This window comes from Bos indicus x Bos taurus, chromosome 11, assembly GCF_003369695.1.
Source record: "Bos indicus x Bos taurus breed Angus x Brahman F1 hybrid chromosome 11, Bos_hybrid_MaternalHap_v2.0, whole genome shotgun sequence".
Lineage (NCBI taxonomy): Eukaryota > Metazoa > Chordata > Mammalia > Artiodactyla > Bovidae > Bos > Bos indicus x Bos taurus.
In genome coordinates, this window is record NC_040086.1 from 91,717,138 (window position 1) to 91,736,427 (window position 19,290).

The 19,290-nt window shown below is 54.0% G+C and overlaps 1 protein-coding gene across 8 annotated transcripts in view; it reads left to right on the forward strand.

Moving 5' to 3' along the window:
* DAB2IP (DAB2 interacting protein) overlaps positions 1-19,290 on the forward strand; it is a 212,314-nt gene that overhangs the window by 102,393 nt on the left and 90,631 nt on the right. The gene's annotated exons all lie outside the window — the stretch shown is intronic.

The following is a 19,290-nucleotide window of genomic DNA, read 5'->3' on the forward strand; positions in this document are numbered from 1 at the left end:
TCTGTGGCTCAACCCCACCCCCCGGAGGCCACATGGGGGGCCTGTCCTCTAGGGAGGGGCCAGGCGGAGGACTGAAAAGCCCTGCAGGCTGCTGGACCCAGAGCCGAGCTGTTGTGGGATGAGAAAGGCTAACGTTAGGTCGGATAAGTGCACCCTGACGCATGCGTGCACACAGCACGCTTCCTTACGATGTATCCTTTTTGTTTTCACATTTTAAAATCTCTCATATAACAGCCTGTGGTGTGTCATAATTTAATTGCTATTTTTTTCTTTCTTGCTGGTGCATAAAACAATGCTGTACCTTACAATCGATGATGATTCAGAATCAACAGAGAATAGTATATATACAGCTTAGCTATTGATTATGGTAGTCCCACCAGTCCACTCTTTTCTTTCAAACCTGAAGGACTTTATGGAAACAGAACCCAGTGACCCTCCATGTCCCCTGCGTCCCAGCCATCCTTCCACACGCCTGCAGTTTTATGTCCTTTTACTGCCCTGTTTCAGCACGTTACCTTGTGCCCCTCTGCCCACGTGCCAGCCGCTGGAGAAGTAGACAAGTTCTCTTCCCCAGGGAGCTCAGTCTATAGGGGAGATGGATGTTTGATTCATTTGTTCATCCATCCATTCATTCATTCAACCATCCTGACGGCATGCTTGCTGTGTGCCAGGTACCGTTCTTGACACTGGGGTCAAGTGAGAGGAGCTGGCCGAGACAGCGGCAGGTGGATAAAGCCCTTGACCTTATGAGCTGACATTCTTGTGTTGGAGCTATGTGCTGTGAAAGAGAAAAGTAGACTGCTGTGAGAGAGAAAACTAGGAGGGTTTCCTTGAGGCGGTGTGGTTTTCAAGTTATACTTGAGCTGAAGTCCAAGGAATGAAGAGCCAGTCCTCTGGGGATCAGGGGAAAGGAGGTTTTGATGGAGGAAACAGAGAGGTCACAGGCCAGGCTGTCGCTGTATCATGTGACATGGGGTTTAAGGTGAGGTGGGAGTGGATATCCCCTGGGAACTGATTTTTGAACTGACTCTTGAAGGGTCCTTGGAAATTGAGCAGGCAGGGACAGTGAGAGAAGGAGTTCCAGGTAGGGAGGACAGCAGTTGCAAAGGCATGGAGGCATGCTAGAAATTGACATGTTTATGCAACGGTGAAATGCTTGCTGGGACTGGAGTTGAGGGGTCCAGAGGTCAGGGTAGGAGGTGAGGTTGGGAAGCTGGATCAGGTCTGGGTCAAGTGCAGCCTCAAGTCCCCAGCTAAAGGGATGGGACTTTCCTCAGAGCCACCGATTCTTCCTCCTATCTATGTGTCATAAAAACGCTCTCAAAATATTCTTGGATCCCTTCAAGATTTCCGTGCAATGGGCCAGGGGTGGGGCCTGGATATCTGCATTTTTAATAGGCTCATATAAAAGGCAGTTCTGAGCCCCAGGCTCTGGGTCAGATCAGCCTCTGAGAAAGGATTCCAGATTACCTCCCTGGGTGACCAGGGCCCTTAGGAGATGGTGTCCAGCCGCGGGGAGGACAGGAGGCTGGCACCTGGGAGACTCTGATGGAATCAGCTGGAACAGGCTGAGACCTGCTTTCCCCAGACCCCCCTGGGCCGTGGCCACCAGGGCTGAGCCTTGGGGACGCCTTAGGGGATGATGACTAATCATCACAGCTCCCCTGCGCTATGTTCATCTCTTTTAATCCATGAGACAACCCTGAAGCTGATGCTTCAATCACCCCATTTTACAGATGAGAAAACTGAGGCTCAGAGAAGTGAAGTCCCTCACCCAGACTCCAAGTGCTCACAATGTTGGAGCCAAGATTTGGACCCAGGTCTCCCTGACCCCGGTGCACGTGCATGTACTCCTCTGGCTGGACTGGAACCAGAGCAGGAGTACCCTTCCTCCACACCCTTCCAGAACCCCCTCAGCATCACTTTTTAACCTGCTTCCCTTTCTTTTGCTGTTCTAATAGGTGTATCATCACACCTCGACGTTGCTGTAATTTGCAGCTCTTTAATTGCCAGCTAGGCTTGGCTTCTTTCCTGTCGTGGCATCTTCACTGTGTTTCCTGGTATGGAAAACTCCTGTGGCTCAGAGCCAGAGCCAGCGCCAGCCTTCTGAGCCACTGGGCCCCCAGACTCTTCATCCCGTGAGCTTAGGGTCTGCAGGATGGCAAGTGTGTTCTGCCGTCACTTTAGCCACTTCTCACAGCAACCCTGAGGGCAGGGACCATTAGTGTCTGCATGTCATGGATGAGGGGACTGAGGCTCAGAGAGGTGAAGTCATTTGTCGGGTGTCACAGCTGCTGTGTGACAGAGCCAGGCACGGATACCAGGACTGCCGGGCATATACTGTTTGTGTCCTTTCCAGGACCAGGGCATATGTGCCTTGGTCCTTTTCTGTGTGCAGCAGTTAAGGAAAGGGGCGTGAGTCGAGTTTCTATCCTGGGCTGGTGCTTGGAGCTGAGAGGGTTTGAAGAGGAAGCTTGGAGGTGGGGATCTGCGTTCAAATTCCAGCTCTTGCGTGACCCACGTGACCTCGTTAGTCGCTCATCCTTTCTGAGCCACGTGTCCTCGTCAGTAAAGTGTGGAATGACTGCTCTTTCTTGAAGGACTTGCCGGACCTTCATGTGTGCACATCAGCCCAGGTCTGACCCATGGTAGGTGCCTAACCCCTGTGCGTGCGTGTGCGTGCATGTGTGTGTGTGTGTCACTTCAATCGTGTCTGACTCTTTGCAACCCCATGGACCACCAGGCTCCTCTGTCCATGGGATTCTCCAGGCAAGAATACTGGATTGAGTTGCCATGCCCTCCTCCCAGGGATCTTCCTGACCTAGGGATAGAACCCATGTCTCTTGCATCTCCTGCATTGGCAGGTGGGTTCTTTACCACTAGTGCCAACTGGGAAGTCCATAGAAATGATGGTGGTGGTGGTTTAGTTGCTAAGCTGTGCCCAATTCTTTGCAACCCCATGTGACTATAGCCCATCAGGCTCCTCTGCCCATGGGATTTCCCAGGCAGGTATACTGAAGTGGGTTGCCGTTTCCTTCTCCAAGGGGTCTTCTTGACCCAGGGATAGTACCTGGGTCTCCTGCATTGCAGGTGGATTCTTTACTGATGAAGCCACCTACAAGCTGAACTGTGTTTCCTCTTTTGGCTCCAGAACAGTGAAGATCTGCGGAGGACAGGGTGCCTTGGGGAAGGTCAGAGGTGCACCTGGCCTGGGCCTTAGAGACGGACTTGACACGACCCTGTGCAGGACCGGAAGCACACCCTCTCCCTGCAACCTGAACTCACCCCACCTGCTCGCACAGCCACATCCTCGTGCTCGATGACTGCTGCTCTGTGTAGCCCCCAAGGGAACCTGGGGAACATGGTTTTGCCTGGAGGAGGCAGGGGAGATGCCACAGGATGTACTTGAGTAACTGTCGTCTTCGCTGCCATTTCAAACCCGGGTGATGAGATGTCACCACCTCTCACAGCAGTGCCCTTTGGCAGTGATGCAGTTTAATGGTGAACCCATGTCGGGATCTATAGGCCTCATTCTATCTACCTCCTCTGTGCAAACTGAGGCCGGGGAGGGGCTGGACTTGACCTGGGCACCACTCACCTGGGAGCGCTCCTGAGTCTGGGCTGTTTGCACCCCACATGCTGGCCCTCACCCCTTTTGTGAGTCAGCCTAGGACCAAAGTCGCCCCACAGGGGATCAGGGACCCAGTGTTGTTCGCATGTCTGTCTCTTGGAGATCATGTGACCCTGGGAGAGCCTCAGTTTACCCTTCTATAAAAGAGGGGGAGTGGATGTTGTAGTTTGGCCATACAAAAGGTGCTTAAACATTTTGATGTACTAAGGGAATGAGCCGTAAAGTCAGCAGACCTGGGACCGAGTCTCATGCCAGGATTGTGACCTAGGCAAGATACGGAACCTTTCGCCTGCCTGGTACAACTCCCTTCTCCCTACAAGGGGAGTTGGGGGTGGGGGCGCCATTTCTCCAGGTCACCCAGTGCCAGCTGGCCGTCCAGTCAGGACCCTGAGAGCTCTGTGGGGCCTTGGATGAGGGCAGGATGGGGAAGGAGCTGGGAACAGGGGACCAAATGGACCTCCTGCCCATCACTGGCCTCCAATTCTTGGGCTCCAAAGAGATGGAGAAGGAAACCCACTCCAGTATCCTTGTCTGGAAAATCTCATGGACAGTGGAGCCTGGTGGGCTGCAGTCCATGGGGTCACAAAGAGTCGGCCACGACTGAGCGACTAATACTAAAGAGATGGTGAGGCTGAGTTCAAGCGCCGCTCTGTCTTCTCAGCAGCGAATCCTGGAAACGAGAGAGGGTCAGAGGCAGGGACAGCAGGCAGGCAGCAAACTGGGATCTGCATAAGCTGTTGGGTTGGGTCCAGGGACTCTGTGTGGACCTACTCCTCACCCCGAAGCCCCAGGACCCTCAGCAGCAGCAGCAGGCTGTCCCCGCTCACTGGCCACCCCATGTGTGAGGAATTCATGGTGTGATTGGAGGGTAAGGAGATGGGGACTGCTACCGGTCTCCCTGTGTGTCCCTTCAGCCCACCACCCTGGGCAGACCTCACCTCCCCCTAGTGTGGGCTGGGTCCTTCCTCCCTCCTTCCTCTGCCCCCATCCCTCCCACCGACCTTGAGGAGAGCTGGCAGGGCCTGGGTGTGGGAGGTGGCAGAGGCGCTGGGAAACTTGACAGCCAATTGATTCCTCCTCGGGAAGTTGAAAGTGAAGAGTCGTGTTTGAAGGTTTAGCTGAAATTAGGTCTCAAGGCTATTTTTTGCGAGTTGGAGGAGAAGTGTCAGGGAGGGGAAGGCCCAGGGGGCTGGCGGAAGCTGCAGATAAACTCAGTACCAGTTGATTGCAGATGCTTCGAGATGCGGGTCTTGGTTCCTTTCAACCACCCACTTTTACTGGATGCTCAAGTGTGTGCACCCTACGTGGTCCTGAAGCCGTGATGCTGGTGTGCCTGGGATGCTGAGAGAACCCAGAACAAGGGGCAGTTACCTCTTGTGGGCGAGGGTCGGGAAGAATTTCTCAAGGAGGGATCTTTGGGGCTGGGCTTTGAGGGATCTATAGGAGTTTGTCGGGAGCAAAAGGAGAAGAGTATTCCAGTTAGAGTGAGATCTAACTAAATAGGAACAAGCCAAAGGCTCTGTGTGATCAGATGATGTTGAATGAGTTGCAAATATGATGGAGAGGAGCCTGGAGAGAAAAGTGAGTGGGTAAGGGCTTTGGACTTTTCCCTACAAGACACAAGAGACAGAGGGGATGATGAGTGAGAGTGGATAGGGCAGGAGATCTCTGGGATGTGGATCTGAGGTTTCCTCACCTGCTCACCCCTCTTACCAAGGTTTTCTCCAAACCATCCCCACATTTCAGCTGTCTTTCTTTCTCATATACAGAGAAACAGGTACAGGACCACAAACATGCAGGATTGTGCGTGACCCCCCTTAACACCATGGTGGAAAGGCTGTTGGAAATTATCTGATCCAACCCTTCCTTCTACAGAGCAGGGTCTGAGGCCCAGAGAGGGGAGGGTCCTTTCCTAAAGTCACACAGCAAGTCTGGAGCCGGGCGTGAGATGGAGCCCGGGTGTCTCTATTCCCCTGTCCTGTGTTCCTCCTGCCTTGCTCCCTCCTGCCCTGCTCCCTCCTGCCCTCTCTTCCCTGCAGCCAGGCCCTTCCCCCGCCCCCTTCAGGTTTCCTGGGAGGAGGGGGCTGAATGGAATGAACTTTGTGCATCTGACTACCCGTCTGACTACCCTTGGAGGCCCCCAAGGGCTCTTCAGCACAGCACCTCCTCCTGGTCTGCCTGTCTGCCCCATTAGTGCCCTTTGTTGGCTAAGGCAACTCCCGTGGACAGAAAAGCTGGTCAAACCCCCAGATCACAGGGGCCAGCTCTGTCCCTGCACAGATGGGGCAACTGAGACCCAGAGAAAGTAGGTTTGCCTGGAATACCTGCTGGGCCTCTCTCCATCACTCCAGGCTGAAGCATATTTACACGGGACATGTCTGTCTGTGTCTGCGGCCCCCAGACTGGTGGAGGGATGTCAGCTACAAAGCATGGCTGGCAGATAGGAGTGCTGGACCCCGGATTGGGTGCCCCAGCACCTCGTGGTACCAGAAATTTGCCTGTGAGTCTGATGTCCCTTGCTTTCTTGAGCCACATGAGCTGGTGAGCTGGAGTCTTCTAACCCAGTGTCTGGCCATTGTTCTGCAGATGAGAGGGTTGGTGGAGAGAGCAGGCCCCATATCCTCAACCCTCCTCCTCCCATGTCTTTCATGGAGCCTAATTGTTATTAAACTGTTTAAACCCCAAAGGCAAATTACTATCATTTTGGTCTGTGTCCGTTTGGTCCGTGTCTGCCTTCCTACAGGAGGAATGCAGGAGATGGGAACATCATCAAAGACAGCCCAGGGTAGCCAGGGCTGGCCAGGACAGTCTGCAGGGTGGGAGTATGGGGTCAGGGGCTGTTTGAAGCTTTCTGACTCAAGGCCAGGCCAGCATCTGAGGCCTGGGACTATGGGCAGGCTGTGGTATTTGGTAGGGTTGGGAGGCTGCCTGCCCCATTAATAAACAAGAAGGCGGTTTCATCAGATCCATTTACAGATCTGGAAAGTAAGTCTCAGGGAGAAGGGACTGGCCCAGGGTCCGCCAGCCCATGAGTGGTAGAGGTGGGAGTCAAGCTCTGGTCTGTGAGTCCTATTGTGGGTATGCACTAACTTACTTTCCTCCCTCCCTTCGCTGCCTTCCTTTTTTCTTTCTTTTAATAAATTTTTAACCAGCACCAACTATGTTTCAGGACTTCCCTGGTGGCTCAGATGGTAGAATCTGCCTGCAATGCAGGAGACGGGGTTTGATCCCTGGGTTGGGAAGATCCCCTGGAGAAGGGAATAGCAACCCACTCCATGGAGAACTCCATGGACAGAGGAGCCTGGTGGGCTATAGTCCACGGGGTCGCAAAGAGTCAGACACAACTTAGCAACTAACACTTTCAACTATGTTTCAGGGCCTGTGTGGGGCATTGACACACGCAGGAGTAAAAGGTAGTTTCTCCCTGCAGACATACAGGGTTTGCTTGCCTAACAGGCAGGGTTAACTGGGGCTTCATGAAGTCATTTCTGGGCAGGTGAGGAGAAAGGACTGGCAGCCAGGACGGCCCCTCTGAAGACTGAGAGATGGGAAATATTTGAGCAAGTGGTAGTGGGAACAGGGAACAATGTGAGGGGCTAAAGTGTGAGGGCGTGGCTGGAAAACAAGGATCAGCAGATCTATTGCAGCTCACAGAGCAAACAGGATGGGAGGCCATATTAATAGGAGTATGGAGTCCCCAGAGAGGGAGGTGAGGGTGGGCCAGAACTGGCCAGAGCAGATCTGGATGGAATGCTTGTGTCCTTCAGAGCAGCATACCTGACTCGGCTGAGAGAGTCTGGAGCCCCTGGTCTCGGCCCACTCTCCCCTTCCAGAGAGTCTGGAGTCCTGGCAGAACAGCAGTTCTGAGGGCCAGGGATTCCTGTGCCAGTTTACAGACGAAAAAAGAGAGGCTCAGAGTTGGAGACCTGGCCTGAGCGATCGCACAGAGGGAAGCCGTGGGGCTAAGATTCAAATCCTACCCCTCCCAAGTAGACCTATGGGAAGAGTCAGTACTATGTCCCTAGGACGGAGATAGGAGGTGCGGGGGTTCCTGGTGAACAGAGGGAGAAAGATGCCCCCAATAGCATCAGAGACCAGGACTGAAGTGGGGGATAGAGGATGGGGAGCAAGCAAGCTGCTTTTCTCATCCCTGCCCTCAGCATCTGAGCTTAGAATGCCCTTGCAGGGGTCCCTGAGGGCAGGGCTGGAAGGAAGAACTCACTTCAAGGAGACCTGGAATCTGCTGCCTCATTGCAAGAGGTGCTGGCTTGGGTGGGATGATGGAGAGGGGAATAAGGACAACCTCTGCCCACCCCCCACCCCTTTATGCCCGGGGGTCCTCCAGAAGTACTTCTAGGATGTCCCTGTAAGGTCCTGCACTTGAGCCTGTTGGGCAACAAGGAGCTGGATAAACTGGTCCCCACTAAGGTGTCAGTGGCTGACTCCCTCTGTCCCTGTGTCAAAGGTTCCTTGCACAAAAGGAGACTTATCAGTTGGATGTTTGAGTCACTCACAGTGGAGTGTCAGGCTCTCTGTGATTGGCAAGTGAGATGTTATTGGGGGGCGTCTTTCTCCCTCTCTTCACCAGGAGCCCCCCTCCTCCCCCTACCTCCTGGGGTCCTCCGTCCTGGGGACATAGTACTGACTCTTCCCATAGGTCTACTTGGGAGGGATAGGATTTGAATCTTAGCCCCACGGATTCCCTCTGTGGATCGCTCAGGCCAGGTCTCCAACTCTGAGCCTCTCTTTTTTCATCTGTAAACTGGCACAGGAACCCCTGGCTCTCAGGGCTGCTGTTCAGCCAACAATCTCACACCAAATCTCAGAAAGCCCCGATTGCTGGCAGGCGGGGCTCACCGCCCCCACCCCTTTCCTAGAGCCTCTGGTCCTCCCTGCCCCACGCCTCCTCCTGAAACAACATTGTTCACACAGAGCTCCCAGGCCTCCGCTCTGAGACCAGGAGGTTGAGAGGGGGCAGGGTGCAGGGGTCCCCAAGAGACCAGAGACCAAATTCCCAGGTGGTGAGTACAGATGGAAGGAGTCGGAGGTGTCCGCGCAGGGCACCTTCTGCCCAGTTGGGGGCAGCAGAGGGCAGCGAGTAGCTGCCTGGGCAGTAACTCCCAAAGGAGAGTGGAAGTCTGGGGATGTTTTGTGTGGCCCCCACTTTGGGGCCACGGGGTCCAGCGACACAGCCTGCGGAGCCTACTGCCGGTTGGACGGAACAGCTCCAAACAGGAGTGCCCGTGGGCAGCTGGGTCTGGCACCGTTGGCTGAGCTGACCGGACTATGTTGACCAGAGAGCTTTAGGACCTGTGAAAGGGGACCTTCATCAGGGACATGGAGAGGGCAAGGTCTGGGGCCCAGGCAGCCTTCCAGCAAGAGGGTCCCGTGTGCAGATGGGTGTGCAGTGTGTCTGCTCTGTGGTCACCAGGCTGGACTAATAGACACTCCATCATGGGTGTCCTCTGACAAAGTCCGGTCCACCTGGGTGTGAATCCCAGCTCCTTACTGTCTGCATAAGGAGGGGGGCGTGGTCATAAAGGCTGTTTTACGCAGTTCTCTGGGTCAGGCCTTCCCCTGAGCCCTCACTGGGTATCATCTGATGATACCATGAGGCACATAACACAAATCCCTTTTTTTTTTTAAGTGACAAAACCAAAGCAGACAGAGAGTGAAGGACTTGCTGAAGCTTGCTCAGCTCGTGAGCCTGGACAATGAAGGTCTTGCAGAGCCTGGCCCACAACACACAGCCCAGTCTCTGCCGGCCAGTTTGCTAGTCCTTCCATCTTATAGATGAGAACACTGAGGCTCAGAGAGAGGAGGTGTGCTGTCCCAGGTCACACAGCATATCAGGGATGGAGCTGGCATTTGATCTCATCATGTCCCGCCCGTCTGTAGCTGCTCTGGCCACCCCCTCTACCCCTCCATGTCAGAAGGGACGTGAGCAGGGCAGACACCCTGGGGTGGGAGGAAACTGATCCCCTCTTCCCACCCCAACATATGGCCCCTGAAAGCCTTCCCCTCTCTTAGGGAACCCAGGAAACTGGGAGTGGGGGGCCAGAGCTCAGATGCCTCCTCCCAACCCCATATAGAAATGAAGTGATTGCCTCTGTCACACCAAGTGGCATTTGGGTTGGATCACAGACATAATTATATCTGAGTCTTCGGGTGGGAATTGTTCCCAAGCCAGGAGGCCCTCTTTGGAAGTGGCGGCAATGACATCTGTTTCCGACACAAGGCCCTGCCGGGGGATGAGTAAGTTTTCTCGTGGAATTGCTTAAGGAACATCTAAAACGAGCCATGATTGTTCCTGCCCCCCTCCAGCGCCATCAATGGCTGCCAGGAGGGGTGATCTGGCTCCCTGCCGGCATCGAGGCCCCCAGGCCTGTCCCAGGGTCCGTGCCTCTATGCAGGCTGGCCCTTCTGCCCATGGTTCCTCCCCATTTCTCTTCCTTGAAAGCTCCTTCCCTCCCCCGTACCCACCCCCACTGTGGTTCCTGCAGGCATCCCCACCCCAGGCTCTCGAACGCAGATGCTGTGGCTTCACCATCCACCAGAGAGAGTGTTGACTTTCTTAAGGGCAGTGGCTATTTCTGATTTCTCTGAGCCCGGGGCACGGGGGCAGGGCCTCACCTGTGGCAGACACCGGAGGGGCTGGTGGGATGAAGATGTGTGAGCGATGAGAGGAGTGAATGCATCCAGTGAGTGAGTGTGGGGTGAGGGGAGCGGGTGAGCTAACAACCCCTGGCTCCTGATGGTCCACTACGTCTCCGAGGCCCAGTGGCCAACCACTTGGAAGGGGATCAGGACAGGCCACCTGGACCACTGCAGTCTTGCCTTGAAATTGACCTTGCCTCCGCTGCATGGGTTCCCATGATCCCTCAAGGGCAGGCGCCCAGGTGTGCCTGGCCTGTAGATGGTAAATCAACCCAGAAAGAGAAATAGCCTATAAAATCCTCTCCCTAAATGGTGCGTTTTGTATCCTGTAGTGAAAAGTGCTTTTAAACGCACTGCTCGCTCAGGTGGATTTATGGGGCTGCCCCCTGCTTCTTGCCTCCCCCTCCCGCTGTGTGGCCTTTGGGAGCACCCTGAGGTCCTGGTACTCCCTGGTGGCTTGTGGTCCAGGGAGAAATAGGATAGCTCCTCTCCCTGGCCTTGATGCTCCAGGGCTAGCCCTGGCCAGCAAGGTGCCTGGGAGTGGGGCAGGGTGAGGCCATCTTACCCAACAGAAGCTCCCTATGGCCCAGCAGGGCCTGAACTTCCACCATGAGCATCCTCTTCAGGCAAGCTGTTGTCTCCAGAAGGCCCCCCTTGCAAATGGGTCACCAGGGAGGGGAAAGATGGCATGCCTAAGCTGGAAAGGGATTTAGAGATCAGCTAGGCCATCTCCTCATTTTACAGATAGGGAAACTGAGTCACAGAGAGGCTAAGTTGCTTGCTTAGAGCCTCATACTGCAGTAATGGAATGATGGAAGGACTTGAGCTCGGGGGCAGACTACCTGGGTGGAACCCAGCTCTGCCACTTCCTGGCTGTGCAATCTTGTGCAAGTAGCTTAACATCTCTGAGCCCCCATTTTATTATCTGCACACTGGGCTATGAGAATTAGGGTAAGTCATGTAAAGCTTTGATATAGTGCCTGAAGCTGCGACAAAGCTTAATAAATGCATCTGGCTTACTCTTATTAATGCATTGGAATAGTTCTTGTTACCGTTAATTACAGAGCGGGGTTTTGAATCCAGATTTCTTGTCTCTGCGCATGGTTTTCTTGCTACTCCTGCCAGGAAGCCTCTGTTGAGAGCATTCTCTCACACAGAGCACACAGAGCACAGGACAGAGACGTGCTGATGGGGAGAAGCAGTGAGTCACCCCAGGAAGACTGGCCTGGTGCCAGGGCCTCAGTGACGGGGCCGGTAGGGATGCAGAGGGAGAGAGTAGAGAGCCTGCTGCAGGGGTGTGGCTCCCAGAGGGAGCTGGTTTTACTGAAGCCATGTGGCCTCGAGCTGGACTCGCCCTGAGGTCAGGGCTGGCTGAGGGCTTAAAGAGCTGATGAAGTGTATATGGCTGTCCAGATCTCTGGGGTGGGCTCATGGGGCAGTGAGTCACTCCTGGCTGCTCTGGGTTATCACGTTCTTGCTTGAGACGGTAGGAATGAGTGTCTGGTCTCTGGTCACTGACGTCGCTCAGTCCTGGGCACTGGCAGGTACTGGGATGGCCTCTCTGATGTCCTCATTTCCCCCTCCCACCTTCCCAACTGCATACCCCCTCCTCTATACTCTCAGGGTTTCTAAGGGCCCCCCTCGACCTGGGCATCCTCTGCATTGGGGAGGGGGTGTGTAACTTGGAGGTCAGAAGACCTGTGATCACGCCAGGGCCTTCGAAGCCAGTCAGACCTGCTGCTGTCCTACCTCAGCTCTGTTGCCTGTACTGGGATTCTGCCTGGAATACCCCTTATATGGCTGCTCTGCCCCCAGATGATCTCAGCAAGCCCAACTGCTGCCTCACCTTCAGTGTTACTATTATGCCCTCAAAACCTGCCTCCTCCAGCAAGTCCACTCATATTGACCCCAAGTGGACTCCCTTAAAAAGCCTCTCAGAGCACATTCTCTGTCTGCCTTTCTCTTTTTTCTTTTATATCACAAATACTTGTTCATTCATTCAGGAAGTATATATTGAATACCTGCCAGGTGTCCAGCACTGGGGACCCAGGCCACGATGGCCCCCATAATTCTGTAGGGGAGGGAAGTCTGAAACAGACGTATAACTACAACTGTGATTGGTCTGCAGGGAGATCTTGTTCAATGTGAGGGCATCGGGGAGGCCCCTGAGAAGGCTGAGGAGAGACTGAAGGGTGTGCAGGGCCCACTGGGCAGAGGGGGCCTCTGTTCTGGGCAGTGGCAACAGCCTGTGCCAAGCCCCTGTGGCAGGAGCACCACTGAAGCCCCTGGGATCCGAGCAGGGAGAGATCCTGAGGGGCCTCGGGCCTCACCAGGCAGCTAGGCCTTCACCCCAGGTGCCCTGGGGAACTGTGGAAGGAAGTGCAGCTGGTCCGCAGCATGATCTCATCTGTTTTTCGAAGGGTCCCTCTGGATGCTCTTGGAGAATGAACAGGGGGAGGGTGGCAGGGTTGGAGGCGGCCAAAGCAGCCAGGAGGCTCCTGTGGGTGCCTAGGAATGGCCTAGGCCACCTCTCCAGCTGGACGGAGGGGCCTTTGAGGGCAGAGAGCCAGCTTTTATTGGGGTGCAGGGAAGTGGACCAGCCCCCTTCTCCATCACAGGAGCTCTGGGTCCTAGAGATTGCTCTGTGAGCTGCTGCCCTCTGTTTCCTTCTGGCTAATCACTGGGCTGGCCCCTGGGAGCTGAACAAAGTCTGAGCAATAAAAACAACGACAGTGACAGTCTGATGACAGGAGCTAATATTTCTGCCATGTGCCGGGAAATGGGCTGAGTTCTTTCCATGCATGATCCCATTGACTCATTCCAACAACCTGTGGGGTGGCTACGATCTTTCCCGTTCTACAGAAGAGGAAATAGGCTAGGGCAGTGAGGTCACTGGCCTAGGGCCCACGATGTTAACTGGGGGAACACGCTGCTACCATGCCTCTTGGGGGAGGGGGAGGAAAAGTACTTGCGTTTCATCCAGGGATTCCTTAGCCCTAAACAGCTGTGTCATGGCGGCGTTTCAGGTGCGGTGATGGACAGAGGGAGAGATGTTTGGGGCAGGGGTCTCCAGCTCTGGGTAGGGGTGTCATCCTGTAGAACAACCTGCCAGGCCTCAAGGCACCCAGAAACCATACATTCAGGGAACCGTGAAGGCAGTTATCAGGGTGCGAGAGAAGCAAGTAGGTCGTCCTCAGAGACCGGCACAAAATGATACCCGCCTGATTGTGGAGACCGCTACAGGGAGCCAGTTTCTCCCCTCGGGCCCAAGGTCTGGGCTCCTGGCTCTTTGTGCTTACCTGGCCACCCTCGTGAGTGCATGTGGGCTGGTGGGTTTGGCCTGGGTGTCAGTGTAACTCTACGTGTGCCTGATGACAGCTGAGCATGTGTGTCAATGTGTGAGCCTATCCCAGTATATTTGTATGTTTACTTGTGTGTTTCATGGTAGTGTGTATTTGTGTGTGTGTTGGTTGGTGTGCACATGCATTTGTGTGTATATCTGGTGGTGTTGGGGAGATCTGTTCTGTTCATACATGCATTTCTTTGTGACCATGTTCCCCACCATATGCTCTGTGCATGTCCTTAAACTTGGGTGTGTTTCTGGCCCTGGGTATTTCTCCTGGGCTTCCCTGGTAGCTCAGACAGTAAAGAATCCACCTTCCATGTGGGAGACCTGGGTTGGGAAGATCTCCTGGAGAAGGGAACAACTACCCACTCCAGTATTCTTGCCTGGAGAATTCCATGGACAGGGGAGCCTGGCGGGCTACAATCTCCATGGGGTCGCAAAGAGTCAGACATGACTGGGCGACTGAGCGCGGCACATTTCTCTGGGAGAACATGTTTGAGTATAGTTATCCAGACACTGTTTTTTTTTTTTAAATATTTATTTATTTATTTGACTGTGTCGGGTCTTCATTGCCCCCCAGCATACGGGATCTTAGTTCCTCAACCAGGGATTGAACCTGTGTCCCCTGTATTGCAAGGTGGATTCTCAACCACTGGACCACCAGGGAAGTCCCTCTGGGCAATTTAATGCAAGAGTGATCCTTGAGTGTCAGGCTCCAGTCCCCTCCTGGTTCTCATGGCCCGCGAATTGGTTCTCTTTGGCTGACTTGAGTAGACTGCTTTCTCTGGGTAGGGTGGAATGTGGAGGACTTATGTTCAAAGGAGCACTGGCACGGGCTTAGGGAGGGTTCTATGGGCACAGGGTGGCCTGTGAGTAGGTGGCCACCGGGAAGGCACTAACTTGATCCTGCCTTAAAATTCCTCTCTGCTTTCACCTGTCACAGTGTCTGACATTCCCCCATTACTGAGTCATTCCCCAACTGGGACCCTCTTTGATGGTGTGTAGTTCCCAGGGGTCAGAGAAGGCGATGGCACCCCACTCCAGTACTCTTGCCTGGAAAATCCCATGGACAGAGGAGCCTCGTAGGATACAGTCCATGGGGTCGAAAAGAGTTGGACACGGCTGAGCGACTTCACTTTCACTTTTCACTTTCATGCATTGGAGAAGGAAATGGCAACCCACTCCAGTGTTCTTGCCTGAAGAATCCCAGGGACGGGGGAGCCTGGTGGGCTGCCATCTCTGGGGTCGCACAGAGTCGGACACGACTGAAGCAACTTAGCAGCAGCAGCAGCAGTTCCCAGGGGAGGCGGCCAGGAAGGCCTGGCAGCTTGCTGAGGGCAGAGCCCCCAGAGCCAGGAAAGAGGGCAGGAGGAATTGTGCATCTGAAGGATTGGGGCAAAGCCACAGAATTTGCTGGCGCTGCTAGTGCCAAGCATGGGAGAGCCCAGCTGTGGAAGGCAGCTGCTCTAGCTTCAAAGAATCATCAAATGTCAGCTCTAGAAAGGAGCATGGTGATCACCCAACCCAGGCCCTCGTAGTACAGATGGGAAGACTGAGGCCTGGAAAGAGGAAACCCAGGGAGCTGGACAGTTCTGAAGCATGCTGATGTTGCAAGAGCACTGGGCAAGGAGAAAGGGGAACCTCGGTTGGACCATGGTTCTGCCACTGCCCTGCTCGGTGACTCTGGGAAAGTCCCCCTGCTCTCTGGGTCTCAGGTGACTCTCTGTGTCATGTGGGCGTTGGCCTGGCTGGCAGCTGTGGGCCCTCCTGGCTGTCTCCCTGTTATCTTGGAAGCAGAACTTCTTAACCACCCCTGCCCCTCCCTGGAGCCTGTAGTCGGGTGGAGAGAGTGAGGTGCTCCTTTCAGCCTGCCAGAGCATCAGGTCTGCCTGCCAGCCTCTGGGAGCATGTCTCCTCATCTGGGGCACAGAGAGATGGCAATGTCTAGGTGGAATTGTCCCCTCCCTTTCCTGTTTAGGAGAGTTTTTGGCATTTGCACAGAGCCTCAGAAAGAAATGGACAGACCTGCCTGTTCAGATGGCCTCCTCCTTTGAAGGATCTCTGTTTGATATGGCCACAAGGGAGAAGCTGGGCATGGGCTAGGGGACACCATGGGCTTCTGCCTCCATCCTGAGCACTGTCGCAGGTCAGGCCCACCCACCCATTGGCAGTGACTCGGAGTTGGTTTGTTAAAGGGGAGAAGGTGATGAAAGCTTACCTTCAGGATGCAGGACCAAATAGATGATGAAGTCGGGGGCTGCTCGAGCACCTACTATGTGCTATGCGTGGTGCTGAGTGCTTTACATTCAGGTGAGAAGTGGGCTGAGAGTCCAGTGGTGACCCGTGACTCCCAGGTGCCCAAGCGCTGTTGCTGGAATGCAAACCCATATACCACCCCCCCACCCCCGCCCTGCCAGATGCTGCCTCCTGGGTGGGGATGGATGCACCCATGAGGATGGGAGTGGGTGAGGCTCCCCTCTCTGAACCTCCAGATCCTCACCTGTGAGCCGCAGGTGACAGCCCTGCACTCAGGGAGAAGCCCACCTTCCCTCCTTTCCTCCCTTTCCCAGGCCCAGCATAGTGCCTTGGGTGTAGGGAGGAGGGGCTGAGCAGTCAACTTCTGTTCTGGCCTTTGACACTTGAGTGTGTGTGTGTGTGTGTGTGTGTGTAGCATGCATGTATGTGTAAGGGAATCCCTGCCCTGCACTCCTAGAGGCTAGATCTTTCCTGATTACTGTCCCAGCTCATCCACCTAACAGCTCTGCTACTCTCTGCAAGCAGCTTAAATTCTCTGAGCCTCTGCTTCCCCACTTGAAAACCCCAAACTTCCTGAATTCTGAAGCACATGTCCTCACGAAGATTCCCCATCAGAGGCATCTGGCCCTCCTAGGATCGCCTCCCCGGGATCCAGACAGGTTGTGTGAGTGCCCCGGGCAGAGCGACTTAGCAAAGCAGGAGCTCCATAACTGGTAACTGTATCATCATCATCACCATCACGTGGAATTGATTGAAATGGTGAACAAAGAAATCCTGTGTCTGGAATTCTGAAAGACCTTTGAGAAGGTCTCCCGGAACTTCCTGGAGAAGTGGGGTGCAGCGTAGGGGGACAGAGAACTGGAGTGTCAGAAATAGGGATGGGAGAGCAGCTAAGAACTCAGGTCCTGCCAGCCAGAGACCCCACGGGCCTGTCTGTCCTCCACTCCGGACTTTCTTGCCCTTTGGTCATTGACATGGATGGAAGCCCAAGGGGCTTGGAACATTGACGTGGATCAGTGGGAGGGTGGATGTCCACATAGACAGTGAGTTGTCACAGAGATGGGCAGAGGCTTTGAGGGCTGTCCACACCCAGTCACCAAAGGGTTGGGGGTAGTGACACCAGACAGCAGCTCGTGCTAAAGCCCCTGGGGCCATGGCTGACCTAAGCGCAAGGGAACAGGGCTGTGTTAGCAGAGGCAGAGCACCCCATCTGGGGAGGGGGCAGGCTTGGTCCCTGCGGACTGGGCAGGCACCTCGCTGAGCTTTAGACATCAGACCCTGGGCGAGTGAATGAAAGCTGAGGCCTCCACCGGAGCAGCCCCGCCCGGCCGGGCACTTTGAACCTTCAGTCTCTGTGAGGTTGCTTTAGAAGAAAGCGCGTGTTTAAAAGAGTTCAAAACTACCAAACCGAGCCATATTCTGTGTCTGCAGGATAATTCTGCAAGCACGTTCATTCATTCACTGGGCATGACACCAGCCCTGTCCTTGCTGTCACGTTGCTTTTAAGCTCCTCAGAGAGCCTAGACGGACTCCCGCCTGGGGTGGTCACGTACCTTCTCAGGGCAAAAACTGATGGTTGTATCAGAGCCAGCCTAGGGAATAATGATAATAAACCTGGCAACTACTGTGTTTAGTTGCTTAGTATTTACCATTTTACTGACGATAACTTATCTCATTTAATCTTTTCCATGACCCTACAAGCAGGGTTTCCCAGGTGGCGTTAGTGGTAAAGAACCCATTTGCCAATGCAGGAGACATAATAGATGGGGGTCTGATCCCTGGGTTGGGAAGATCCCCTGGAGGAGGGTATGGTAACCCACTCCAATATTCTTGCCTGGAGAATCCCATGGATGGAGGAGCCTAGCGGGCTATAGTCCATGGAGTCACAAAGAGTCAGACACATCTGAAGCAACTTAGCACGAATAGAGTAGGTATCATCCTTAACCCATTTCACAGGTAGGAACACTGAGGCTCAGAGAGGTCCAGTTATTTGCCCACGGCTTATTTGAACTCGGACTGGAACACAAGTGCTATGATAGGACTTCAGCTGGCCTGAGGGATGTGATCAGCTGGGCTAGAATATGTAGTCAGAGATGGCCTCCTGGAGAGGTAGATAAACCCAGGCCCTGGGGGTGTGAAAGGCTGGGGGCAGATTTTTGTTTGTCCTACTTCATCCTCCCTGCAGGCCCCACACATTTCTCAGAGAGGTGAGGGGCCTTGCGCAGCATCTTGCAGCCAGCGGTCTCTGGAGCTGGATTTGAACCCTATTTGTGGGCCTCTGGCTCCCAGCGCTCAGCCGTTGGATACTGTTAGTGCAGTGAGTTTCGAGTACCCTTTTTTACTGAAAGAAGGGCTGTGATTTGCCTACTGCCTCTCACTAAAGATCGACTTGGCTCTAGAACAAGATTTTCTGATTTGAAGACCAGTCAGTCCCTCTTTCTGAGTTCAAGCCTGCAGCTGCTTCCAGAAATCATGTCTTGGGGCCTGCCCATGAAAGGACGAGAAAAGGTCATCTCTCTTCATCCAGGGCTGGTGGGGAGCCACCCTTGTCCCTTCACTCCATGCAGGAGGTCAGTAGGCAAGCTGTGAGGCTGGACAGGGCAGGGAACTGGAGGCCAGAGTCTTTGATTACCCTTGCTGTGTGACCTTGGGAAAGACCCTTCCCCTCTCTGGGCCTTATTCACCCTTATAATACAGTCTTTTGGATCTGAGTCCCCTTGCAGCTGGGGCCTTCTGGGATGATGAGCATTTGTTCAACCTGCCATATGTAGAGCCCTGAGCTGGGTCCTCAGGGGGATTCAAGGTCCTCCAGGGTGGACATGTGTGGTGAGGTGGGGCTTAATGGGGGACTTCTCCATTCCCCCAAACAGTCACCCTCCCAGTGAATCTGAGCTCCCTGTCCTCTTCTTATTCTATATACTGCTCACCTCATAGTGTTCATGGTCTTGGTCATGGTGTCTAGCATGCAGTAGGCTCTTGACAGTGGTGAAATGAGTGAATGTTAGAGTTTGAGTCCGCAAGGTTATGATCAGTTTGGGTGGGTGCCGGGGGGTACATTCAGAATAGACTTCAAAGATGACAAGTAATGCTTACCAGATGAGTATTAAGGGTAACCTTGATGGGTGAGGGTGGAAAGACAAAGTGATATGTGTCCCATTCAACCTCCTAGAAGGAAGAAAACTTTTTTTTAAACTCAGGAATAGGACAGAACTGTCTACATTGCTACATGATGAGCTACATAAAGTGTGAAACATGCTCCATGGTTCTTTGTACCACAAGAGTGTAAAAACTGTAAAATTTTCATCAGGGTGGAGAATGAAAACCAAGAAAAACTATAAATAAGCCCATTGGCAGAACTTGCCTGATGACAACACCTGCGAGAGAACACCTCCAAGTTAGC